The 27,949-nt window shown below is 44.4% G+C and overlaps 1 long non-coding RNA gene across 3 annotated transcripts in view; it reads left to right on the top strand.

Moving 5' to 3' along the window:
• LOC128851263 (uncharacterized) overlaps positions 1-27,949 on the top strand; it is a 140,585-nt gene that overhangs the window by 32,278 nt on the left and 80,358 nt on the right. For all 3 annotated transcript variants that reach the window (XR_008448549.1, XR_008448545.1, XR_008448548.1), the window contains one exon: positions 6,955-7,322. This is a non-coding gene — a long non-coding RNA (uncharacterized LOC128851263). The remainder of the gene's footprint in view (positions 1-6,954; positions 7,323-27,949) is intronic.

The raw sequence follows: 27,949 nt of genomic DNA, 5'->3' as shown, positions 1-27,949 counted from the left end.
GGTGTAGTCTTGTGACAATTTCAGCATTTGTTTAACTGTAAAGCATGTTTTTAGCCTTCATGGTGACAGCCTAGATCCTGAAGGCTTAAAGAATAGGCCTAAGATAAAGAACTGAAATTGTAATGAGCAGGAGGATTATTTTTGTAGCTGGGTCAGTGATTTTTCCCCCCATTTATTGTAAGCCTGTAGCTAATGCTGTAGACTATAAATCATAAATAAAAGGTAGCGAAAAATTGCTGGAAGCTCAAGACTCAGCCGTGCTCTGGGAAGCCAGGCTGGTTCAGGATGACCAAGCCAGATTTGGAAGGTTGTGGGTTATTTTAGCCAAGGCAAGAAGTGAGTTTGTTTCCCAGTAATCCTGCAGTGATGCCCATCAAGGGACCCAAGCACCAAGCTGCACATCAGGACGCAGCTGAGGAGCACTGAAGATGGAGCAGCAACTCCATCTTATACCTGTGAGAGCTCTTGCAGATCTCTGGGTCTTGACGTAGGCTGGTGGCAGAGTAAATCATCTTCTTGCTGCCATGCGCCTGCATATGGGACCCAAGGAAAGAAAGAAGCTCTTGTTTGCACATGCCAGTGGCACGGGAGGTGAAATGGTGCCCATTTGGGTGTGAACAATGGGATGGAAACCCAAGTGAGCACCAGTTTGCAGTGGATGGGCAAATACCAAGTGTTTGTTTTGTAAAGAATTAAAAGAATTCAATAATTTTATTAAGAAATTGTACTGATTAGGCTCCCAGTCAGGCTGATCTGGAGCTTCTCCTCTCTGGTATACAAGACAGTAATCAATGCATGGTTCGAGTGTCCTTTTTACAAGGCTTTGCTGAGTATATGCAAAACTCCACTGGTTGCATCCCCACTAGATATAATAAGTGCCTTTTCTTTCTTTTGGAAGAGAAGTCAGCTGGTTGAGAGGGGTCTCCCCCAGCAGTGTTCACACAGAAGTGGTTTTTCTGTGTGACTGAACTCTTTATCATCCCTAATCTCCCGTTTGAGTCTTTGTCGTGGCTAGTGGTTGCCTCCTGCATGCTGTAGCAACTGTGGAGTCACCAAGGGCTTTTTGGAAGTAGTGGAGGTTTCAGTAGGTTGATTGAAGTGCTTCCCTTAACAAAACTGTCAGGACCAGCCCTTTCTCCACCCAGATGGGGGTACCTGCCTTTCATTTTGATGCACGGATCTTCTCTTTTCTTTTAGTAGTTAAAGTTGATGGGTAGAGATTATTGATTTGAATAAGACTGTTTTAAAAAAGAAAGCAAACAAGTAAAACAAAAATCCATTTCCTCCTACACTTGAAGGGGCACAGCTTATCTCTCTGCAAGCTTAGCCTGGGGGTCAGCATTTTGTAAAACAGCTTTGAAGCCAGAATACACAATCCTGGGAGAGCAGAAGGCATGAAGTGCTGTCCTTTGTTTTACATCCCTCTGCACCAGATCTGCAAATCTGATTTCACTGTCGTGTGCATGCCATGCCAGCAACTGGAAGGAGAGTGAAGGGGTTGCAAAGGAGCTTTGGTCTCACCTCTTCTCAGCTGAAGTTGTAATTTCAAGAGAAGGGTAATTTGTACTGGGGTCTTGCACAGCTCTTCTGAAATGAAATAGGAGAAAAAAAATGGATTAGGGTTTTTTTAATGAGTCAGCTCACTACTGAGTGAGCCACACTCATGAAGCATCACTCAACGGTCTGGTGGGTGTTCCTCCTACCCATCTTTTGCAAAGAGGAGAGTATATGGAGTGTCCTGTTCCCTACTAGAGGTGATTTTGATAACATAGCACGAAATAAAATTATTTTTCTTAGTACTGTCTCCTACTAAGTTGGCAAACATCCTTGTCTTGAATACTATAAAAGGGCTAGTTAATATATACCTTACAATTTGTTCCTTTGATGTTTTCTATGCAACAGTCTTCCATTTATTAGGAGAGTGTCTCCCTCCACAACTCATTAGGGGATATATTGAATTTTTTTCCTCTTAGTATAGCTATGTCATCTGGTACAGATGGAGGTTAAGATTATTAAATCTTACTTTGAAAGTGGTCCAAGATGACATTAGGTGCTTAAAAAGTCAGATTGTGGGACAGTTGCTTAAAATTTTGCTTATTGTCTTCAAAGCCCTTCAGGGTTAGAGGAACAGGATTTATAGTAAGCTATCCCAGCAGTGTTTTAAATAATAGCATCTCTGCTTGTAATCCTCATTTGGCATAATTTTGTGAAGACAAAATAGGATAGTCATGACCTGCATTTTGTGTGAGACCTTGGGCTGTAAAACTACATCTCCTCAGTCTCTTGGGTGTTGGTTCATGTTGGTTGGCAGATCCATACTGAGTGTGGATGAAGAGTCCTGGGGATGCAAAGGAGAAGGATTTGTGTCATAATACCTTAAATGGAATTTCCAAGCTTACATTTTAGAAAGTGTACTTTCTTGTGGAGGTTTATGAGAATGAGTAGTTCTTGGAACCTATTTTCTGTTGCATGTAGTTTTATTGAAGAACACATCTTTGGGATGAGAGCACGTTGAAGATCCAACCTACCAGGCGATCTATCTGTGCTTATATTTCTCCTTCAAACATCTTTTGCTTGGAGTTAACAGGAAGGAATTGACTTTTGGGATGAAAAATGATAGAGTGGGACATGACAAATGATTCTTGCCTCCATCTTGTTTTCCTAAAATACTCGTAATACAAACAGTGGGTTGTATTACAGTGAGCATCTAAGACTGATATGCAGAGGCAAGTTTACCAACTGTTGGGGGTTAATGAGCAGACTGTAATGGTCTCCTCCTGATTTGCACTGATATTTGGGTGTCTTTGTGTCTTTACCTGGTCCAAGGCTGGTGGAGCATCTGTGAAGTGTCCGCCTCATTAACCATGTCCCAGCCATAGCTACTTTATCTGATCAAAAGCCCTAGCTCTAGAGACCGCCTGGGGTTGGCTAGACTTGTGAAGCCCTCAGAAATATTCAGGTTACTCCCAAGAATTCAGTGTTACTGTGGGAAAGGAAAAAGGAGCAGCAGCCTTTACCTTTTTTTTTTTTTTTTTTAGGGGAAAAGGTACATGAAATATTCTTGATTTCTCTGTTACAAGGATGTAAATACAATAGGCACATGGTAGAAGAGACTGTTACTGGTGTCCTTCAATGATTCCAGAAAATAAGCGGGTTCATGATTCCTTTGATACAATACTGAAGTCCTGTTGACCTTAAAGCCTCTGATTTTGCCACTCTTACTGCTATGCCAGGTTCAGTCTCTAGCTTGTTTAAAAGTACACGCCTAAGAACAGGGAGGTGCCTGGGTTACCTACCCACTACTGAACTGCTGCCTTTCAGCAAATATGCCTGCAATCATTTACTTAAAGCGAGCTGGAGGATTTGGAGAAAAATAGAAAAGTTGGGTTTTTTTCTTATTTTTATCTTCCTCTGCTAGGTAGCATTGATTTTAATAAGCAGTCTCTGCATCTGGAAATCTTCTATATGGAGATGCAACAAAACCATTTTGGGATGTTCACTCTGTGTTTAGGAAGGAAGTTTGATGTTGAGCTGAGTACATGCTGTACACTGTGCCTGGTGGATGGAGCAGCAGAGGCAAATGCCCCTGGTTGCATTCTTGGCCATAATAAAGTTGTGGCAGGAGCTTACTACAGCAGGTTGTGAAGTTTAACAGGACCCTCACTGCACTTAGCTCACATGGCTGGGTTGTAATGAACATGCTGAAGCGGAAAAAAAAGCCCTTTCCTTAAAACAAAACCACAGGCATAGAAAACACCCTTTGTTTTTTAAAAGCAGTGCACTTGGGACTTACTAATCATCAAAATTTAGCAGGTGGAAACTCCTTATTCTTTTCTCTTTCCCTCCATATTTCTTAACTAATTACCAACGAGTCTCTTAACTTTTTTCGTGTGGCTATTAATCATCCTGGGGCTTTCCATAGCAAGGCATGTTTTGCTTGCTGCTGGTTTCCTTCAGCTCATGTTGACTTGTTCTTGCTGATCTTAGAGACGAGTCATGGGCTCAGAGTGCTGCTCTCTGTGTTGAAGCTGATGTCTTGTTTACTTAGAGCTGGACGTGTGCTCAGCGCATTGCGTTTCTTCATGTGAATGATTGGACTCTTGTTGTGTACTAGTAACAGAGGTATTCCTCATCAAGGGATGAGGAGGACAAATGTGTTTTTCAAGGGGTGGCCCATGACTTTCAAAATCTGGATATTCTTTGAGGCCAACCGACCAGATGACCTTCAGTAAGTTATTTATGGCAAGACCTAAACTGTTGATGTTTGCAAGGAAGACCCTTCGATTTAAGGGGGGAGCAGAAGGCTGCTGAGAGCCTAGAGTGCAGTGAGCTGGACGTGGATGTACGATCTTCATAGCTGGCAGAGTGCTTAGCTTTAATGACCTGGTGCGTTTTAAGGGAAGAGTCCAAGGAACTGGAAAGTTGACTTTTCAAGGCGTCTCTCCTGGGCAAAAGTTTGAACTTCATGTGCATCCCACACTGGGAAGCACTGAGACAATATCGTCTGCTTACATTCGGTTGTGGAAAGTGCTGAGGATCCCCCATACCATGAAGGAAGATACTTAAAATGAACATTATTCATCTGTCATTGGTTTATCAGTTGTCCTAACCCTTGTATCTGACTAGGAGAAGCCCATATGCTAATGTAAAAATATGACGTGTGCAAGATGCTAGTCCCCGAGTTTTTCCATAGCCCTTGGGTCCTGCTGCCATCCAGCTGGGCTTGAAGGCAGAAGATGGGAATGATATGAGTGGAATGGTGTATGCGAAGTGGAGGGAGAAATAAAGGAAAAAAACCAAGAAAATGATGTTTTTTGCTCATTGGACAGTGAGGACTGTTGGGCTCATCTCCCAGGAGAAATGAGCAAAGTACATATTGACACATCCATGGTGGAAGCAGGACAAAAAGCCCTGCTGCTGCTCTGGAAGCTGCATGACGAGAGGCTGGGTCTACAGGGCGAGTCTCATTTCTCTGGTAAAGAGATTTGTCTCTGTTTGCATATTCTTATTTTGCAGGTAATTGGTTTGTAGAGAAAACTATTAGCGCAAGGATTTTAGGTAGGTGTTCCTGCAGTAGATAAATAAGTTTTATAGGCATTTTGAGTATCATATAGTCATCAAAGTGGCTGAGGTTCATTGTGTAATTAGTGGGATGGGAGTTATTTTGGGGAATTCAAGTCCTTTTTCCAAAATATTCTTATCAGTTCAGAGGGCTGGGTCAGACCTTCTCCAACTTTGTTTCATTTAGTGGAAGGGAAGTTAGAGAATATTTAATTTCCTAACTCTCCCCATCACTGGAAGAACCTAGAAGCAAGGGCAAGGCAATTTAAATTTCTTTTTCCATGAATTAGCAGACTTCAACTGCAACTCCATCTGCGAGCCTGTCTACAGATGGCAGGTTGCCTTGTACTGATTCACATGCTGAGTTTTGTAGTTAACAACAAGTAAACACATTGCAAAGATACCGGATTTTCATGGGTTTTGTCATCCAGTCCCATTGATGGCATCATGACCCAGGTTAGCTTGGGTTGTGGTAAAGCTGTGTTTTTACTGTAGAGAAGGCAATTCTTGTTTTCTCTAAGGAGGAAGAAGTTTTGATTCAAAGCAGGTTTTTGTACTTGAGGTGATATAAACATGATCAAATTCAGTGGATTTTTATTTAAAATATCACATGATTCTCCTAATCAACCCTCTAAAGGGAGTATCTGGGGTAAAAATCATAGGGTTTTGTACATTTAATTATTCACTTGATTTTTTATTTTTATAGCTGATGACATTTCTGGTGTTTGAGGATAGCTATTGACACAATTGGCAAAACAAATGATTGTCACGTCTTTTATTTAACCGTGTGCTATTTGATCTATTTGCTTGCACTTTCATTACTCCTTTGCTCAGTTACATTACGCAATGGTATCACCTTCCTGTGCTGCTGCAGCTAAAATAAAGCAAAAAAGCCCCTCCTTTTGGCTCTCAGCTGCTTTCTCCTGTTTTTATTACAGATGAACCAGAAAGCAATGTTGGGCAGAGTTATTTGAGTTCCCTTTCGGTCCTTTCAGTGCTTGCTGGGCATTATTTCCTGGCCTGGCAATAGCTTGTGTTTGTGCAACAGTTTTCATATCTTAAAATAACAAACAAAAATCCCAGCAACTCTATTCCCAGCACAATTAGTATGATCAGATTAAAAAAGCCCACAAGAAAAACACTTCCCCCTCCACCCCACCCCCCCTTCCCGATTATGATGGTTTTATATACATAAAATACTAGAATCCTTATGACTAATTCCCTGGGTATTTTGAGCCACTTTGCTGAGACATGTTTATTTTCTTTGAATGTGGAGGTGGGAAGCATGGCTCTGCCTGGTAGGAGGTCAGAGAGGTTTTTTGTGCTCTAGAGGTGTATGTTTCTAGGATCTCAGAGGTAAGGTCTTCCTCGTGGATTGGGACAGACCTGATGCAGACTCCTAATGCTGCAAACCATCGATGGATATGTACCTCTGAAAGCAGAAGGCAGGTAGGTGGTCCTGCTGACCTGCTGCCTTAAAACTCTTTCCATCCTTGTTTTCCCTGGTAGAGAAAAAACCTCATTAGATTTAGAGAGGGTGGAAATAAAAGAGAGGGGAGGAAAACTGTCTCCTTTCCTCTGAAAAAAAATCCAACAAAATGAAAGAGGGTTTTGTAAGGACCTATTTGTTATGTGAGAACCCTTACAGTTGCTGGCTTGTTGTCCTACTGTCACATCATCTGGCACCTGTGAGGCATCTGGAAGGTGTGGCCATGGTGTGTCAATACTCAGTATGAACCTCATTTAAATAAACCACGCAAATTGAAAGAACAAGGGAAAAAACTTACTATTGTGCAAAAATAAATCAAAAGATATGAGTTTGCTTGGGAATAAGCTTTGTCCAATGTGCTAAGAACTGTTGTGTAATGGCCTGTCCCCTTTCTTTCTCTGAAGGTCCCAGTCCTATGCTTCCCAGTGGTCTGGAGTAATGTTTGGAGGAGCCTGGCAGTGTGATTCTTTTGGAAGCTCCAAGGATTGTTAGGATCATGGAATGTATGGACTCTCAAAACCCTCTGGAGAACGTTGGCTGCAGATAAAAGCACCTGGAAATTCCTGCCATGTTTTTACACTATTTTTTCCTGGGTGGCCCCATGTCATTTGGGAAGGAAGCCTCTCTGGCCTGAGGATTATAGCAAACTGATCACTTACTGGAATACCTCCTCTTGTGTTTTCTCAAGATACAACCATTGCTTTACCCAACAGAAGGATAATTTTTTCTTCCCCCAGAACTTTTCCAGTCCAACAGAACTCATGTCCAGCAGGTATGTAGATGTTTTTTTCACTCATTATCCAGTTTACTTCCCTGATGTTTAGGAGTTAAATAGTTTTGTTTCATTACTAGCCTCTGCTGAAGGTACGACTTTCCAAAGTCCTTAGTGCCATGCTCTGAAAGCGGCTTTTCCTTGTTAGGACACAGACCTGTTTGAGCTATTTATGTGGAGGACTGGGTTCAGCTTCTCCTGAAGGTTTTGTGCCTAACCTCAGCTTTACATGTAAGGAAGGGGATGGGGCTGCTCATACCTATTGCTCCTTATTCCTCCTCCTAGATCATCCCAGGCCCTTAGGCAGCTACTTGCTGTGTTCGTAACCCACTGCTGGCATTAGCCATGCGTGGATATGCTTATTGGGCTTCGTTGTCTGGTTTCAAAGGAGATGACATGTTTTCCCTCTTCTTAATTTAACAGTATTTCTGCTGAAGAACGTCATTTTGAGCATGATTTATCCCATAAAAAATGAGATGGCTTTAAATTTTAAAATTAAAAGTATTCCTATTCAATATAGACACGGATAACTCAATAGCTGTAATGATAATAACCAAATTTGCATTTTTATAGTCATTTGCAATGAGTTAGATGTTTTTGTGATGCTGATAAACTTTTTCCCACCCTTTTTTTCAATACCAGAGCTGTGTGGTTGTGTTGGTCTCTGTGGGTATCGGTTTGCTGTGGAAGTCATCCTTTCTGGCAACTGTGTTGGTTTGAGTTGAACCTACTCATGTATGTGGGCAAACAGATAGCGCCTTTTAAAGGACAGATAAAAAGTTAGCTCTTTGAGTCTGGCTTAACTTATTTATTTTTACTATACAAAGAGGAGGTGCTGAAGGGAAAGAATTGAAAATGTTTTGCTATACATTTATTCTGCATTCCCATCAGCATTTGTGAAGCACCAAAAGTTTCCTCTTCTTGCTTTGTGTGATTTCGCATCAGATTAAAAGAAGGAAATGCCCCCCCATTTGTAGAACATTTTGTAGAACATGGGTGTAGAACATGTGCAAGGGGAGACAAAATTGGTCACCTCACTCTTGAATTTAACGGCAGCCCATGGGCCAAATGGAGATGGTAGACAGAGACTGAGTATAAAAAGGTTCTTTCCTTTAACTAGGAAGACAGGCAAATGCTTCCTGTGCCTCTAACATAGTCTAGAATTAACCACGGGGATTTGATGGGTGAAACACAGCATTGTGCCAGATTGTTGGGGGTGATTAGCTGTAAACCCGTTTGACAGGGTTGTATGTTGAGATGTGACCTACTCCAGGAGGAAGACTGCCTGGAGGCTTAACCCAGGAGAATCTGGAAGATGCCACTCCTCAAAGAGGATGGAGACCCTCTGGTGTTGCTTTCATGGGCTTTATGCTCTGCTGCAGAGGTGTCTTCTGGGACCAGGATGCTCAGCATTGGACTTCCCTCCTTGCTGAACTGTGCTCCTGCTATGCTCACTTGGCATATAGCAGTCCAGCTCAAATGATGTAGAAAATACACTGAGAAATGATTGAATTTCTTCTGCGCGATGCAGTTCCTCTTCTGTATGTCTGAAGGCTTTCTTTGGTGGCCAAGAGAGAGCAGAAGGATAATTAGAAAATCTATATTCTGCAGCTGATTCCTCCAGCCACTCCATCTGCACCTTTGGTGAAGTCACCAAATTTTGCTTAGGTCTTCATGTGAAAGGTGATACCATCATGTATAATGGTATTTAGGTTTTCTCTTGTCCCCTGGCTTTTTGTTGTTCAGTACAGAGAAGCAATTTTCTACACCCGAATAAATGTTGCTAAGTTTTACCTGAGCTCACCAAGCCAAACTCCACTCATTTAAATCTGCTGCAATGTGCTGGTTTGCATCAGCAGCGATGGCCCTGGCTGGGGTTCCCGATGGCCCTGGCTGGGGTTTCCTATAGCTTGAGCATCCCGGGATCCCACTGTCTGATAGCTTGGGCATCCTGGAATCCCACTGTCCTCCCATCTCACTGTCCTCCCTTTTCACTGTCCTCTTGGCCCTGCTGGGTCTTCTGCTGGTGAAGCTGGAGGTGAGACATGGCCAGACTGTGCAGGATCTGTCCCTGAGTGCCACTGTAGAGCAGCTTGAAGCCTTCTGATCCCATGCACTGAATAAAGACTACTGAAAATCCAGAATTTGGCTGTGTCTTTGGCTTGGGTCACAGCCCTTCAGTTTTCCTTCTTAACCTGAACTAACTTGCATGGGTGGCCAGGCCCCGTCTCTGTGGGTTAATCAGGAAAGTTGTTCAGCCCATTTTTCTCTCTCAGGAATTCGGAACACAGCTTTCCCATCACTGAAATTCCTCCTATTTTATTAACTAGCCCCTAACAACTTCTAAGACACCTAAGAAAGATGGATCACCATCAGCGTGAGCTTCTTATCTACAATTAAAGCAAACACCATTGATATCTGTAGTCCTTTTTTTTTTGTGGCCAGCTGTTTGATAAAGATGTAGCAAACCACATCTCCACTTGTTCCTGTGAGATGTGAAAAGGTCTTTTGTCAGCAGTGCATTGTGGCAGAATGAGCTTTATCTTTTGTATGTAAGTAGCAGCTTGGGCTTCCCTCCTTCCAGGCAAAGAAAAACCTGGCTGGAGCCCTGAAGACTTGGAGCATATGTTCAAAACGTGTTTTCTGTTCTCCTCCTAGCCCTTGTTGTGCAGCCTTTCAGGAGGAGCATCTCTGTAATTTGATGTGGGGGAGGTCCTTGGGTTTTTTTCTTGTTTAGGGAGCCAGAAGAGGTTTAATCACCACTTGTACACAGGTTTCCTCATGGATCTTCAGTATGAGGAGAGGTGTTGGCTACAGTTCTGGAGTACAAGCAGTATTTGAGGTCACCCCAGGAAATGGGATATCAGTTGCTCTCCTCTGGTGCTGCAGTCAATTTGGTGCTTCTGGAGACCAAACAAAACCTTCCCATTGCCTGGTAACCTCAAGCAGCCTCAAAGGTGCTTGCCCTCTGCATTGCATGGATCTGTGCTGACACCAAACAAGGAGAAAAGTCATGGTAAATGTATCCTGAGTCTTGCATTCTGCATCACCCCTTGCAAACGGAATCACATAGGGCCTCCAGGCACCTGAGAACCTGCCAGTACCTGGAGGGGTTGAGGGTGGGGGAGAGACTGAGAATTGCAGCTTGGCAAAGAAAAACGTTCTGTTTGCAAATTTACAGCTGTCTTTTATGAGGAAGAAAAAGCATCTTGGGTTTTGTTCAGAGCTGGTCTCACCCTGTGCAGACATGGGACAGCTTCAAAGAGAGTGTAATGTAAGGTCTTTCCCCTCCGTCAGCAAGAGCATCCGGGCTGAGGGGCTGCCAGGTGCATTCCTGGGTGCTAGTTAAACAGTGAACTCCATCAGCATTTAAAATGCTTGCTGTTAAAATAGCAGAGACTTTCAGCCGGAGTGCAGAAGATAGGGTCAAAATGTCCTTTAGGGGGTAGATCTGTGGACAGATGCATGTTATTAATTATAAAAAAAAAAAACACAAGAAAGCTTCAGTCTGGCTGCTTGTGAGGGTAATGTATTTGGGTGTGTGTTTCAAAAGCACATAACTGATTATAAAAATCACCGATGGGCTAAGTTGGTGTTAACAGTGGTTGGATGACAGTGAAAAGCAGCCACGGCACATTGCAGGGATGTTCTTGCCATGACTAACCTCTTTCACTCTCACTGGAGAGGAATTTTTTAGTGCCCAGCACAGACAAGCACTGAAATTGCAGGTTTGCAGAAGTTTTCAAATCTCTCCCCAGCTGGCAGCAAATAAAGGAATCACAAGTATTTATTGGCTTAAGGGGGAAAAAAAAATAACCTCAAAGCTATAAAATAAAAAGCTTCATGCCATTTTTTAGGGAGTCTTTCTTTATGGGTTTGTGAGTCAAATGCATCGAAGCCTGGCAAAGGAAGAGGATTTAATCTACAGATGCTGTCTCTTCTTTGATAGTTTCCTGCTTCTAAAATTACTCCCAGTTCTCTGGAATTGGGGTTGAAACTAGTTTCAGCTTTCAGTTTGTGGGCAACCTACCTTAACACTTCAGCAAGCTGCAAGGGTTGGGGGCAGTAAATGCAACTAAGTGGTTTTTAAAGTTTCTTGTCTTGGCTGCCAGAAGTCCATTTGCCACTTTTAAAATATTTACAACTGAATCTTTTAATTCTTTTCTTCCTCTATTTAGGAAAAGTGCTGAAACTGCTGATGCTGAAATTGTGCTTCTGTCTTTCTTTCCCTGTCGTGCCTGCAGGGTTTGGAGTAGAGTGTGCCTAGGGCAAGGGGGGATGCTGTTGTGCTCATCCTGCTACTGTTGACCTCAGGACTGCAGTGTGGACTACATTGGCTTGTGCTCGCTGGGCAAGGGTGAAAGCCAGCTTGAGTGAAGCAAATTGAATGTTTATCTCAGTCCTTAGGTTATGCTAAAGCTTTCCTCCCTTTTGCAGTGTGTGTTTTTGCTCCTTAGATCTGCCTCTCTCTTGGGGTATTTGCTTGCAGCATCTGGTATTTGTGCCCAAACAGGGTGTCTAATTTGGGATATACAAAGCCATATTTCATTTATTTATTTCTATTTCTGTTTATTTATTATTTATTTTTCAAGGTCTGAAATAATCCTGCTAGTATGAATTGAATGGTCCTCTATTTACCACTTGGAGATTTTTGCTCTGCTCTTTATATTGACTAAAGCGTGATAACCATTACTTTCAGAATAAAAGTGTTTCTTTATGTGAGATCTTTGCTTTCTCCACGAGCACCTGCATCTGCTAGCTTACTATGCACAGTAAATACTTAACTATCTGCTGACTTACTGTGCTGCTTCAGGTTGCAAAGAAGCGGTGAACTATCACAAGACATGTCATGCTAGCAAAGCAAGACTTATCTGCTCAGCTCTTGAATCCTTTGCGTTGCTTTGAGGGGCTCTGGAGAACTGGAAGTGTAGACAGGCTATTTTCTTGGGCTCCCTTCTGCTGAGCAGCATTATGTGGATTAATATTGAGGAACTTGTAGTGAAATTTGTCTCATGCCATGAAAATGTAAAGCCTCTGAAGCTGGCTGGCATCCCAAGGCTGCGAGAGGCCCATGGAGGGGCCGTTCAGTGAAGGTGGCAGCATTTGCACTGTCCTAAAGCAATGCATGGGATGTGATCTGAAGAGTTTGCAGTAAAGTTTTAATCGTCTCGAATCTGCTCTGGCTTGTAGTTTTGGGCAGCAGACAAAAACCACCGGCCAGGAATGGGTGCCACACAACCAGCCTGCCACCAAGGAAAGGCATCTGCCCGATCTTCTGGTCCTGCAGAAGCAAGCCAAGTTTAGCAACACAAAATATTGGTTTGGGCAGTTTTTTTTCTGAGGGTGTTTCTTGAGCTGGAAGCAAATGTCACACCCATCCTTGTGGCTTTTCCCTGGCAATGTTTTGCGGATCCTGTGGTTTCACTGGCTTTGCTTTTGCAGGAAGGTATCTCCTTCTTTTTACCTTTGCAGTGTCAAAGCCAGGAGGGTGAATTAGAGACCTGAGGCTCCAGCAGCAGAAACGGGACCTGAGTGTGTGCTCTGCTTGTGTGCAATAAAACCCGTGTATATTTTTACATAGGTTATCACAGATAAGTTGGGGAGTGAGGCACAGATGCATCCCAAACCTGGTGCCTATGGAAAGTGGATCCTTGGCCACCATCCAGGCGAGAGGTCCATCTCCAGCCCAGGCTCGACACTGCAGTTTTCTTGGCCAAAGGGGAATGTTGGAGGCATTCACTAGGGTGCTGAACGATGCTGGGACCCCCACAATGCTGTGGTTCCCCAAGGGCCACAGGGGCTGTCATTGCCCTTTGGCTTGTCCTCCTCCACAGCCTGGATCTGCCCTCCTGCTGACTGACAGCAGCTCTGTGGCAAGTGGATGCTGGAGTCACCATTGCCTGGCTGTCACTAAGCTTTTTGCAAGGAGCATCTGTTTCTGCTGGGCTCCCTGTACAGTTTAATCCAGGGCTGCTTTTGCATCAGCATCAGGTGGTTTTTGTTTGACCTTCGCTCTGCTTAAAAATTAAATACTGAGGGACTAGAAAGAGAAGTAATCTCCCAGATAAGCAGTTTTCCCTGCTCTTCTGATATTCATGGGGGAGCTGGCCTACCCTGCCTGTGGATGACTAAGGAGGAAATTCTTTTTTGCTTAGGATAACGCTGAAAGTTCACTGGAATTTTTTTTATCATGAGTTTATCACTTCCTCCCTTGGAATTCCTAACTCTTACTGTGCAAGGCAGGAAACAAATAATGGTGACCGCAAGATATGGAATTTGTCTTCTGTGGAAAAGATGCTGAACAGCTAAATGGTGCTGTTCTCAGGTTTACTCTGCCTTGCATGGGGGAGTTGCTCCATATCCAGTTATATAAACAGGCTGGGTAAGAGTCATGAATATTCTAGCAGCTACCATCTTTCAAATGTGTTTGGGTTTTTTTTAATGTTGGGGTTAATTAATTCTCATATCTCTTGGATATAGGCAAGCGTAAGCCTGCTCATCACACAGATGGGGAGGAGGTTTGGATTTATTACAGGTCTCTGAGACATGGCAGGGTCAAAGTCAAGTTTATGTGTAAAGAGTTCCTGGTTCACTTTGTTAATCTCCAAACCTCCCTGTTTTTGTAGAGGGAATCTGGCTGTATGTATCTAGAGAACACAGATGGAGTTTGGTCAGATGAGCACCTTTGAGAGACTGTGTTTTTCTGCTAAACGTGTGTTTATTCTCTCAGTGTTTGCTTCCCAGTGAAAGCTTGACAGTTCTGCTGGAAAGCTTTGACACTGCAGAGCGTTGTTTACTTCTGAAACTATTATTATATTTTTAATATCTATTATTCATCTTTTGTTTTTAAAGTGACATTATATCATAAAATTGCTCCTAGATTTCAGAGCTTTGAGGAAAAGCTGTTTTTTGTCCCCGGCTCCCTGTGACAGCATTGGGAAGTGCTTTACCCTTTGTATCTCTGTAGTCCTCTTTTATGAATGGTGAGTGATGGCAGGAAAGTATAAAAGAGCGCAGTGAAGCTGGTTTTGATGTTCATAAAAGACTTTGATAAAAGATGCAGCACATAGACGTGTTATTTTTCCTATTTTTAACTTCTTAAGACCATAAAGCACTCAGATCCAATATTTATGTAAAAGGGAAATATGGGGGCTGTATTTCTTCTTCTTTTTCTTTTCTCTCTTTTTTTCTTTTTTAGGATCAGGTGAATTTAAATTGAAAAGTTTCTCTTTTGCATGCCCCAGTAAAATTTGCTTTCTTTCATGAAGCATCGGTAAAGCAAAGCCCGTGGCATTAATGGTGTGAGTGATACTGAAGGAGACCAGCTGCAGTTTTGAAGGCTCCTTGGTCACAGGCTTGTGCCTTCAACCTCCTGGTTATGGCTTGCTCCAGTGGACCCACCAGCCATGGTGATGTGTGTGGTGAGGCGTACGCTTTCAATAACAGGTTTCTCCCCAAAGATCTGGGGAAATAAAATGTGGAAAAGCTGGGGCAGCTTCTTTCCTTTCTCTGGAAGTCCAATTACAGAAAAGTCATCTCTGTAATAAGCAGCTTTGCTTGCTCCATAGAGATGAGAGGCTATGTGAAGGATGGGTAATTGGGGTTTTACTGATGAAAGCACTTGTCATTATTTCCAACCTCTTACATGTTGCAGTCTCCTCTTTAATCTCATCTAGCAGCGTGGCTTGCTTGCGGTGGGCCTGTGTACTCATGCATGTTCATGTGGATGTACATGCGGGCATGTCCATAAAACTTCATCATATGCTTTCCTGTGCACGTGTGCATAGACATGCCTGGATAGAAGACACGTGTGAGAAGGAGTGCAGATAGCATGTGCACACATGGCATGGCCATTTGCAGGGTTGAGTTCTTTATCCGTGCAAGGGCCTTCATGCTAAATATTGAGACATGTTGTAATGATGGCGGCGTGTAAACCTAACATTAACATCCACCTAATGGCAACATCCTCTTGCTCAACACCGCATTTTTATTTTTATTGGGGTGAAATGCCTTGTGGAACACCCTGTGCAGGGGAGAACGGGTCCTGTTATCCCCTGGAGAACCCTAGGACAGAGCAACATTGCCGAGTCCCACCTTGCTGCAGTGCTGATAAAGGGTTTATCTTGATGGATGAGCGCAGTGGGGGTTTTGAGTTCTTCAGCAATGTGCAGTCATCCAAGGGGCTGTTCAAATCAGGTGCTGGGTTTGAAGAAGCTGGACTTGGGCAAAGACCTCTCAACCTCTCATCCATCTGAGCTGACTAAGCACCTCCTGGCCAGTTCCTCATTCAGGAACTTGTATGCGAAATTGTAAAAGCAGAGGAAATTGCCAGCTTTGGGTGATCTTCAGAAGATGCTGAGGTGTGTTTTTATGGGTGGTTCCAAGAGGAACTCCCTCTGCTGTTCCTCTTGGAGCTTGCGAAGCTGGACACTGAGCATCTACAGGGTGAAATGTTCCTTTGAGGTGTTTTTGGCATAGCACAGTGCCTGCTTGATAGCCTCACCTCTCATGTGCACCTTTGTGATCGTGAGTTCCCAGTTATATACCAAACGAAGGTTCCAGGACTGTTTAGCTGGGTCCACACATTACTCTATGGGATGAATAACTTGAAATCACCACATCTGAAGCACAGTCTGATACTTGTCTTGGTCCACCCATGAAACTATATAACACCAGATGCAAGAAGGTGCTGTCATCTTCTGCTGTGTGACTCGTTGGACTTAGCTGGCTTATAGCAGAAGTGTGTTGACATATACAGGTTGTCCAATTAGCCAAAAAGTTTGGGTATCCTCAGTTATTCTGTAAGATATATAAAGACTGTTTTGCCGTTGGAATGGACACTATGGTAAACTGGAAAAGCCATTAGTGAATCCAGGAGAGACGAAGGGACAAGTCAGGGTAGGACTTGTTCTGCTGGAGTAATACTGTGCTGTGCCCCACCTGCGTCGGGTTGGTTGTGTGGGCTTGGATTCTCAGAGGTGTTTGCAACCTGTTGTTGTGCCTGCTGTGCAGCAGCTCAGATGCATCAGTTGTATTTTCTGAAGTAATCCAGCCACCTTGCTGTGAGTTGGAGAGGACACACCAGGGGCTCTCCAAACTCTGCTGCTCTGTGTCATTGGACAGAGCTGTGCCAAAGCATCTGATGAAACATGGACCTTGGCTCATGGTAGCTGCGGTTCATCTTCTTTTGAAAGAAGCTGGGAGAGGTGCTCCGGAACAACCACCAGAGAAAGTGTCCAAATCAAAGGTCTGATAAGTGTCAGGGTCCCCTTTGCTGTATTTTCAGGCTCTTCCGTAATCAGTTGTCATTTTGGGATCTGGGCCTATTTGAGCTCAGTGAGTATGAACTGAAACTTAAACAAACAGTGGCTCTTCTATAAATATTTAGCTCACACTGTCTAGGAGCTGTAGGGAGCAGAAGAGAAAATAAATTTGAAGTTCATAACTGTCTAAGAAAGCTATTGAAGGATGGCACTTAGACACCAGATTGGCTGGCACATAGTTTTTGAATAGCTATTCCACCTTTTTTTTTTTTTTTCTTTTCCTTTTTCTGAAGAAAAAGATGTATTTAAACATCCTTTGCAGAAACATGAGGTTGCACCCTTCCAATGTTTACATGGCTGTCTTGCGGATTTAAATCAATGTAAAGTTTTTCTTCAGCTTGGCTGATTGAGCTGGGTGTTCCAAGAGGAGCCACAGGATAGAGTAAATGGATGATGTTCCCTGGCCCTGTGCATCTTTCTTTGCAAATTTGGACTGGTCATCAGAAGGATGTACATCTGTGTGGAAGAGAAGGATGTGTCTGAGTGTGTGCTGTTATCTGGCCACCTTGATAATAGGACAGTGGTTTGCAACCGAGATGGCTGCTGACGAAGTAGCTGGGGTCCCCAGCAGGGTTTGTGTAGACAACGCTAAATCTTGGGTTGCCACATTGTTCCTGCTCTTGCAAAAGCCTCGATAGTGCTGTAGACCTATCCCTGTCATCCTTTTTTGCCTCTTAAATATGAAGATAATATCCTTTTTTTACGTTGCAGAGCTCTTGCAAGAGTGGGAAAGAATGAAACATGCTGATAACAAATGGTATCAGTAGCCGAGATGGGGAAAGGCATGTGTGCTTTGAATAAAAGCAGGGAACTACACTGCACAGAGGAGTCTGGTATTATTGATTAAAAAAGAAAAAAAAAGTTCAATCATCGATTATTTTCTTTCTCCCTCTGCCCCCTTTTAGCTGAACTGAACTATGCCATGCTGTGCTATTAATATAGCAATAAACCTGAAGTATTTGGCATGCTCTGTGAGGCACATTGCAACTGCTCATACTGCGCCTTGCCCCTGGTTGCAGCATCTTGGCTCTTTCTGTATCAAGATGCTTGTTGTGCCCTGTCCCCGTGGTTTAATGCTTTGCCTGGAAGATTTATGGCAGAGAAGCAAATGCTGGGGAAGGGCAGGTAAGAGAAAGGTAAATTTCTCATTTGCCAGCTCGTTGAAACCACTGTTGGGGTTTGAGAGAAAATGTTGGTGTTTGAGTTTGATGCTGTGGTGGGCTTGATGTTTTTTCTCTTTCAATAGTTTCTTTTACTGCCCTTCCTAATTTAAAAGGAGAGGTTTAAATTATTAATGTTTCACCTCCAAAGCAAAGGGATTCCAAAGCCTTTGGCAAATCTCTGCTGAAGCATCTAATATAGAAAAGAACCTCATTATTTTTCCCAACTCTACCTTTGACTGAAGCCCCTCCTTTTGTCCACAAGAAGCACTCTGCAGAAGTGAACAAAGAGCTTGATTTAAGTAGAAGGAGATTTTCTCTGAAGATATTTGCCCAGAAAACATAAAGATGATAATGATTTTTATTTTTTGGCATACCCTTTGCAGATCTCTGTGTTCCTGACTCTTGCTGGAGCAAGGCTCTGCTGTGGGCAAGTGCCAACGCTCAGTCTTGGATGCTTGGGTGCTGCTTGCAAGGGATGGGTGTCTTTACCTGGTCATTTTGGCCACAGTCCCTGAAGCATCCTGGAGATGAGAAGCAGCTGAAGCTTTTGACATCAACCCACACCAAAGCTGTAGTTAGAGCTCAAGGCTCCTGTTAGATTTATGACATATTTGCCCTCTAAACTCCTAATTCACTTTGGATATTTGTCCTGATTTTATACCAAATCTCGTTCTTGCTACTTGAACTAAAGAATAAAGTATTATAACTTTGGCTCAGGGCAACTGTCCAAGGGATATATTGGAATACACTTGGCCTTTGAAAAGAAGGACTTTAGTCTCCAGCCCTGTCAGTCCCTCTGGCTCCTGGAAGTTTTCCTTCCAAATGGTTCCTTCAAACCTCAGAGAAGAAATTTATGGTTTTTTTCAGAGCTATGATTAATACCATTTTTACGCTTCGTTGCAAAATGCCGCACAATGAATGAGACCAGCAGGGTGGTGGTTAATGGGGGGGAGGAAAAAAAAATCATCAAACACACACTTTCAGATGCTATTTAGGAAGAGGGATGTGTGTGTGTGTATTATATAATCTCTTATAAACTGTAGGGTTGCATTCCTATTAAAAGGAAGGAGGGAAAAAAGGCTTAAACCTCATCTATGGAAAGAATGTCAGAAATAGTCGAGAAGCTGAATAATTACAGTCTTTTTGCACCGAGTCAGTGAAAACCAAGTTAATGGACAGGACTGCTCTGCAATACATCTTTGTATTCACAGAATCATGGAATAGTTGAGGTTGGAAAGGACTTGTAGAGGTCATCTGGTCCAACCTCTCAGCCCAAACAGGGCTGCCTGCAGCCAGTTGCCCAGGACCACATCCATATGGCTTTGGAATATTTCCAGGAATAGAGACTCTGTGACCTCCCTGGGCAACCTGTGTTGGAGCTTGGTCATCCTTGCAGTAAAACTAGGTGCAGTGCATTGTATTCCAGCAAGTCAGTTGTAGTTCGTTGGAGCTGACTTGAGCATGCAGGGGAGATGGGTCTGCAGCTGGCTTGGGCTCACCAATGCCTGCTTGAGTCTTGTGAGCTAGTTGGGCTTAGCATAAGGTGCCAAAAATGGTCCCCTCTCCATCATGCTAGGAGGCTTGCTGCATGATGACAAGGTGTCCGAGAGCTTGTGGTCCCTCTGGTTTGGTTTTGAGGCTGTGCTTGTAGCTGAACCTTCAGCTAGTTCCTCTGACTTCTGCTTCCATTCCCTAGACAACATGTGCCTATTTGCAGTCAGCCAGTCACTATGCCACTGGACTCTGGGACTCGTTTATCAGTATAAAATGAGGCTAATTACACCTTTGAAGTGGTCAGCATCATCAGAGCTGCAGCATCAGGTTCTTCCCCACAAAGCTCCATCTCGTTGCCAGATGCTAGGGAGAAGAGGCCAGGGGGTTTACTGTGGCTGTGTGCCCAACGTGTCTTGATCTTGGGGACGCAGAGGATGCCAGTGCATGTGGGAGGTCACCTAAACCCCTGTGGGGACACTGAGATCAGCATGGATTTGCATCCTGGTAGCTTCATGTGCACACATGGAAAACAAAAGCAAAGCCTAAGACTGTGCACAATACCTGGTTCCTCTGCTTGGCCTCTAGTATTTCCTCATGTCATAGAATCATAGAATAGTTTGGGTTGCAAGGGACCTTAAAGGTCATCTAGTTCCAACACCTCTGCCATGGGCAGAAACACGTCCCACTGAATCAGGCTGTTCAAGGTCCCATCCAACCTGGCCTTGAACACTTCCAGGGAGGGGGCATTCACAACTTCCCTGGGCAACCTGTGCCAGTGCCTCACTACCCTCATTGTGAATAATTTCTATCTAACACCTAATCTAAGTCTTTCCCTCTGTGATTTATAGTCATTTCCTTCGTCCTATCACTACCTGCGCTTGTGAAAAGTCCTTCCCTGGCTTTCGTGTAGGGTCTCTTCAGGTATGGGAAGGCCTGCTATGAGGTTTTTCTGAGCCTTCTCTTCTCCAGGCTGAATAACCCCCCCAACTCTCCTAGCCTGTCCTCATAGCAGAAGTTCTCCAGATCTCTGATCCTCTTTGTAACCCTCCTCTGGGCCTATTCCAAAAATTCCATGTCCTTCTTAGGTTGGGGATTCCAGAGCTGGACACAATATTCCGTGGGATGTCACAAGAGCGAAGCAGAGGGGCAGAATCACCTCCCTTGATCTGCTGGCTATGGTTCTTTTGATGCAGCCAAGGATATGATTGGCCTTCTGGTCTGCAAGCACACATTGTGAGCTCATGTCAACCTTCTCGTCAATGAGCACCCCCAAGTCTTTCTCCGCAGGGCTGATCTTAATCATGTCATCCCCATCCTGTATTGAAATCGTGGATTACCTTGACCCAGGTCTAGGACCTTGCACTTGACCTCATTGAACCTCATGAGATTCTTCCCCCCACAGAACACAGTAGCCCTTGTTTGTTGTCCTGGGTGTTTTTTTGTTGGTGGGTGTTTTTTTGTTGTTTGAGTGGGGGGTTTTTTGTTTGATTTTTTTTCCCTCTAATCCACTTTCTTTTCATGCTGTTTTGGTTGCTGATAAGTGATAGGAATAGCAGGAATGAGATGATGGTTCCCAGTGAATGGTACTACTGTCCACAGATGCATCCCATCACCACGTTCAGCCTTCATGCTACTGACAGCAGTGTTTTCTCATTAAAAATAGACCACAGACAATGCCACTTCCCGAGGACTGTGATTTATCATTTAATAACAAGTGGTTACTCATTTCCTTTGGAAAACTTTCTGGAAGGGTTATTTTGCTTTCTCCCTTTGCTTCCTTTTTTTGTAGATTTCCTTCAGAGCCCTGCATTACCCTTCAGAGCCACTGAATCTGTTAAATGAAATGTTCCCTTTTCAAGTGGGAATCATATTTATGATTTAAAGATCATGAAAAAGCAAGTCTTACCTCTTTGGGCATGAGATTTTCTTTGTAAGCTCCTTGCAAAGTTACAGCTGAGTAGGTGAGTCTTGGAAAAAAGTGGTGGTGGTGCAGATCCTGGGTGTGGAATTAAAGATCTGCATGATCTGACTTTAAAGAAAATTTCAAATAACTTCTGAATTTGTATTGTCTGAGTTGCCAGCTCTTAACTGTGATACCTCTTGGTATAGCAAGTTCTCCTGAGGGATGGAGGGCTTGCAGACCTATTTGGCAAACTCATACAAAGTGTAGTGACTTCACAAAAAAAGTGCTGAAAGCTGTTGAGTAGTTCTTGAGGAAATCCTAATGGCTCAATAAACAAACTTGGGAAATGTGCAGAAGATGAAATCATCAGAAGTGGATGCTTAAGAAGTTAAAAGAAATGGCTTATTATTGGATCAGAAAGGCATTTTGAGGGTCAGTAGCAGACTGCATGGCAGACTGCAGAGGATATAGAAGATGAAATACAACCAGAGACATTGCAGGTACTTTAGGTCATAGTACCTTCTCTCACAGTTGTTTTAATCAGCTACAGGGGTGGTTTGAAGGCAAGATAAATAAATGCAATGAAGACAAGTGCAAAAAAGTGCCCTTGATAATCAAGTGCACTTAAATACCCAAAATGAGCAGTAACGGACTAAGTGCAGAAAGGGATCTGGGAACTCCAGTGATTCGCAAGCTGGTTGTGAATCAACAGTCACGTGCTGTAACAAGAAAGGCAGATCTTGAATAGCCCACATAAAAATGGGAAAGGTAATAATTCAATCACGGTTGTCATATAAAACCTTGTGTGAAATACAGCATCCAGTCTCAGCCCTTCTATTTTTAATAAGAAAGAGGCAGCTTGGGAGGATTAAGCTTCTGTTTGGGAAACTTTACTTATGAGGAATAAGTGGAAGATTCGTATATGTTAAACTTACGGGGAAAAAAAAAAAAAACCATCCCAGACATGTCAGGCATTAGTTTGATAGGATGCTCAGTTCAGCAATAGTTTTGGAGCCAGATATCTCGCTTTCCTGGTGTTGGCTATACCGTGTCTCATCATGTGATTGGTTGTATAGACACTGCTTATATGTCCACACTGTGAGCTAGGACAAGGAACTTCTGTGAGTACAGAAAAAGCCAAAAAGTGTCCCCAAAATTATTTCAAAGAATGGCTTTGCAGTTTTGCTGAGACAACAGATAGCATACAGGAAGAAGCAAGGAAAGGAGAGGTGGTTGAGCATCTGTTTGGAGTTGACACATGAAGGAAATACAACAGATTTGAGGCATCCAGAAAGGTGGTATAGTACAGCATGTGATGTATGTCTGTGTCTGTGGACAGGACTAGAAGAAGATTATGAACAGGGAAGTGCTTCTCTGGATGCTGTCTTCCAGCGCATCATCTCTGTCATGCCTGGTAGCAGCAGGGTAGGCTGGCATTTCTCAAAGTGTAGGTGCCAGCTCCTGATGGTGGTGGTGAAGGAGAACGAACTGCTGGAGCTTGCCCAAAAAAGCATTAGAAACCGCTTTGTTAGCAGCACAGTGGCCCTTCCCGGATGGTGGGGTGAACAGTGCTTGTCGCTGAGAATTGCAGCTAAGTCTTGCTTCCTTCTTGGCAGAGCTGAGCTGGTGTTGCCTTGGAGAGCGGCATGAAGACAAACAAGCCAAGAGAGAGTTCAGAACCGGCTGGCTCTCTGAAGTCCCTTCTGACCCAGTGTTTCTGCAGTGCTTCTATGCAGACTTTGGCATGACTTCTGCCCTTGTGAGTTCTGCTGAGGCTGAGTGTCCCAACACCTCCTACTGTTCTGAGTCCAGATTTCTGACGTTACTGTATTGCACTTGGTTTTTCAGCTCTTGGGAGTAGTTTGGTTGACCACAAATTGGTCACTCTGTGCTGCGATGCAAGCCGATGCTTTCCTCCCTTGTAGATGCTAAACCAAATACCCCTGCAACTGCCTTATGACAGTGATATTTACTCGGCTAGTGTGTGCAGCTGGTGGCAGTGCTCTGGAGCCATGCAAGACTAGATGATTCAAGCTGATACTTTGGCTTACAATTAAATGCTAAATGCCTGGTTGTTCTGCCATACCAGGGTTCCCTTTCCTTGCTACTTCCTGCACAGTGCAGCGCATAGCATCTGTGCTAGCTGTCTTAGAGGATGTAGATGTGAGCATTACTAGGAAGCCTTCAGTTATACCTATGTTGATGCTATAAATTCACCTAAAAAATTTAAATTCTTGTTATGCTTGCTTGTGACGTGCTGGCACTGAATCTGACTTGTATTGATCTTGGTTGCTTAAAAAATTACAGCCTGGTAATTTGTCTTAAAAAGGGCACAAAGAAAGCGAAGAAGAAAACAAGTGATTTGCTGCTATTCATTGCCTTTTCAAGGCTAACAGGCTGAAGCTTACACCGGGGAGAAGTCAAATTGCACGGTGTAATATCAAAAGGAGTGACCACAAAATGAAGTTTGTTGGTGAGCTTGCAGGCGGGCTGGTGTGGCAGGATTGCTAATGATGGAGCTTGGGAGTTCTTCAGTACGGTTGTAGTGGCAGCTCAGGGATGTGTCTTTGGGCATGCAGGAAACCCATCTTCTGCAAAATGCAGTGAGTGGTTTGGGCAATGCAGAAGGTCTTTGATTTTTCAAATGCTCAAAAGAAGCTGCGTGAGCCGTGAGCATTGAGGGTGAGGTTTTTTAGGGATTTTTCCATGACTCCCTCCAAATTTGCACTTTTGAGGCATGCAGAATAATGTCTCTGCACTTGCTATGTCTCTTCTTCAGTTTGCTTCTGCTCACTTTGGCCACTTGCTTTCCCATCTGTCTTATGGAATTTGGACAAGTGTTGCCCTCTTTCCTTTTCTCACCTGTTACCTTCCTCAGTGCTGTTATTTCCCAAAAATGAGAGTGAAAAAGAACAAGGAGACATGGAAAATAACTACTTTTCTCCCTGGAGGGCACGAAGGCTGATGCCTGAGAAGTTGATGGGCAGCCAGAGGGGAGCATGCTGGCCTCAAAATGCGGGGTAGACTCAACATGCAGAGCTGCTGCAGGGAGCCTATATTTTGCTGGTCACTTGTTTCATGCACAGGCGTGCTCTTAGCTAGCATCACCCTTGCCCTGCATTTTTCAGGTGTTTCTCTGTGCAATAACAGATGTGTCATATTAAAAAAAAAATAAAATAGGACTGGTAGGAGCTGTGAGGCTTGTGAGCTGGGTTGGGTCACTGCCTCTTCCCAGCCTGCTAAGGAAGAAGGAACTCCCTTCTGCAGAGCTACAGCAACTGAGTCCTCTGGCCAATAGCACTCCCTGTGTGCAGCTGGCCAGGGCGCCTTGGGGCAGCACCAGCTCCAGCTCTGTGCCGAACAGTGCTCTGCCTCATGTACTGCCACAGCCACGAATCCTGTTCTGTGTGCTGACACGGGGACCATGCTTGGCAGCATCTCTTGAGGATGGGGTCATGACACCGTGGCACAGTGCTGTACTTTAGTCCATGGGGGTAGTCCCGATGGCTCTGTCTACTGAAACCTCTGGCCACACACAACTTTTTTGCCCAACTTTTGCAAATGTTGGTGGTGCTCCTTTCTTCTCTAGATTTGTACCCCGTAATCATTATTATCAGCAAGTTTTAAAAGGGCTCCTGCTGGTGTGCGCTTTCTCCTCTCTGCTTGCACTTGGTAAAAAGCTGTGTGGAAGAGTTGATCCATACTGCGTCCAGGGGAGACCCTGCGTCTGCATCTGTTCTTCTACCCACCCACATCTAATGGGCAGAGGAGTGTGTTGGAGTAGAGGAGCTCCGTGCTAGCAGGTCCCTAAGTTTCATTCTCCCCATTGCCTTTCATCTGTGTTCTGGATGGAGAGTAGCTGTTAGGGTTTTTCCACCTGCCAGCCCTGATCTGATTGCACTGGTGGTGGGACTGTGTGCCTGAGAAAGCGCCTGTACTTGGAGCCACCATAGCCACGGAGCCCTCGAGCTCTGATATGGGTGGAAAAGGGGGTCTTGTGTTAATTGATACAAGGTTCACTTTGGAAGTGTGGAGGATGTCTGTGGTCCAAGCTATGTGTCTCATGGTCCCCTCAGCAGATACCACTTAGATTTATTCTGATCCAGGATCAGCTGCTCATCGGGGGGCAGCATCCATCCTGCTTGGCCACCATCTGTCTTGCCTGTGTTTGCCTGCTCCTGAAATTGTTCCCAGAGTCTGACCTGGAGTCATAGAGCTGGCAGAAGGAGTAGGATGCAGGACTCCTGATCCTACCAGGAGATGTTTAATGTCTTTGTTCTTCCCTCAGTGCTTTTGTCTCAGAGCTGTTGGTGCTGCAGGGCATACTGAAGAGCTGGATGCCAGGCAGCTTTTGTATCCAAGTGGATCATCCATCCTCTGGTCATTTCTTCTGTGAAGACATCTCTTGGGTGGGTTCATGCCTCGCCTGGTCAGTACCTGTGTGTAGCATCCCTCTTGCAGAGAGCTCTGTGCCATCGTCCCGGGATAGATGCTTGTGCGTGCAGGTCTGCCGTAGCTTTGTTTTCACCTGCTCATTAACAGGCACTCTTGCTTGGGGCGAGGCATCAAATGTGCTGAAAGTGGAGAGCCTCTGCTGGCAACCGCCAAACAGTGATGGACTGGGCACTGCTCTCTGCCCTGGCTCCCTCTTCCTGTTACTATCCTCATTTTTCTACTTTCCTCTCTCCAGCTCCGCAGCTGGGGGCTGCCAGTGACTCTCCCAGTGGTGGAGCCTTGCCCTGGCACCTTCCTTTGCTCTTCCACCCTACATTTCCCTTCCTCTTCGTCTGCTGGGTTGCTCTAATCGACTTTGGCTCCTGTCCCAGGAACAGTCTCTCAACACACACAAACCAGGAAGGCTAAAATAACACTTAAAAATTGTTAAATAAATAGCAATCGGGCTTTACTAAATGGGAAACACAGCCTAATTTGTTAAAGGGGTTTTTTTGTCCTCCCTCGGATGGGGGATTTGGGCATGCGGTGTGTATGAAGCATTTCTTGTAGCTTGTAATCTGCCCGTCATGGCCCCAAGTGGGCAGAGAAGGGTTATGCGACTCAGAGTTACTAAACACTTACAGTAAAAGTGTAGTCATCCTGAATCTCATCCAAAGAGTTTTAGGTTTTGGGGTTTTTTTTGTTGTTTCTTTTTTACTCTTTTCCCCTTTCTCCTGGCAGGATGCTGCTGCGTCACTTGCATTCTTCACCCCAGCTGCACTGAAATCATCTGAGCCAGGCGGTAACTCTTTTTGGGCTGCCAGCAGCAGCCTAGGCAGTTACATCGTGCTCCATTCTCTCTCCAAGAGCTTTATGCACAGGGCAAGTGCATCCCATCTCCTTCAGCAAAGGAGCAGCTACTCACATGGGCTGAGGTGCCCATTTTCCTGAAACCTGCAAAACACTCATTCTCTCTTGTGCCTTTTCAGATCTTGAGCAAAAATAGAGAAGCAATTATTATTTTGTGAGAGAGTGGGGATGGGAAGGTCTGGATAAGTGTTTGGAAAACACCCAGGGAAAACGAGTGCCGGCAAAGGCTCTGCCAAGTGGCAGCTGAGATTGACTTGGGTACCAACATTTGTGTGTCAGAGTGAGAAATGGACTTCTCAGGCAGAACACAGGGAACTGGCTGCATCCCAGCCCACACCTCCCTCCTGGAGCTCATTCTGCAGGAGCCCAGGGAGATGGCACAAGACAGGAGGGGAGGCAGCAGTAGAGGCACTAAGACTGGTTGTCTGCTGTGCTCCGGTGCTGAGTAGGTTGTCCTTGCCAGTTCCTGCTTTTTATTCTTTCTGTCATCTCTCAGAAGATGCTTCTCTACCTGTCTGCCTGTCCAGGCAGGTTTGGTGCCCTGCTGACCATGTGCAGAATACATTATTAGATCTTTGCCAGGTAGCTCCAAAGGCTGCCTTAAGGCTCAGTTTATTGGAAAGCAAGATGCTTTCCGAGATTGTGCTGGCAGTTGCCTATCTTAAGCATCACAAGGTGCCTCACTAAATTATTTTATGAAGTGAGGGATACAGAAATTGCTGTTGTGGCTGGGGCAGTGGCCTTGGCTGCCGGCAGCAGTGTCCTGTGCTGGGGAAGGCTGGATTGGCGTCTTCAGCGTTAAGGCACCTGCACCCTGCAGAGCTGTGCACTGAGGATCGGGTTGTGCTGCTCTTTGTAAGTAAAAAAAGAGTCACAGAAAGTGGGTTTCTTTAAAGGTCATTAATTGTACAGTCAGCTCTCCCCTGGCTTTTGCAGGGACTGCTCCTGACAAGGACTGGTTTCCATACTGACTTCGTGGAGGTACCAGGGCTCCACAGCATGGGACTGAGCTGCAGTGCTGCTGGGTATCAGTGCATCTGCACTATCTGTTGCAGGCATCAAGTTTCTTCGTTTTTTTCTGGGTTACACCATCCCACCTGCCACCCCTCACCTATGGTGGGGATGCATGAGCTGCGCCTGAGCTCACCATCTCCGTCACTCCTCACTCAACACCACGTTTGAGTAAGGCAGGTGGTGTGCTGCTACCCTGGGACCTGCTGCTCTTTCAGACTCTTCTCCATTTCGTTTTACACATGGATTATCCCAATCCACTGTTATGAATGGTACAAACGTCTATGTATTTTGGGAGACAGTTGTTTCTTATTAACTAGCTGAATGGGGTAGAAATAACCTTTAGTCCCTGTAGTGGAAATTGCATAAGTGACAATTTTACATTTCTGTCTTCAGAGCCCCAAAACTGCTCATGTAAGCATGAGTTGT

The sequence above is a fragment of the Cuculus canorus genome, chromosome 2, assembly GCF_017976375.1.
Source record: "Cuculus canorus isolate bCucCan1 chromosome 2, bCucCan1.pri, whole genome shotgun sequence".
Lineage (NCBI taxonomy): Eukaryota > Metazoa > Chordata > Aves > Cuculiformes > Cuculidae > Cuculus > Cuculus canorus.
The sequence above is the reverse complement of the archived record's forward strand: the minus strand, read 5'-3'. Positions and strand labels throughout refer to the sequence as shown.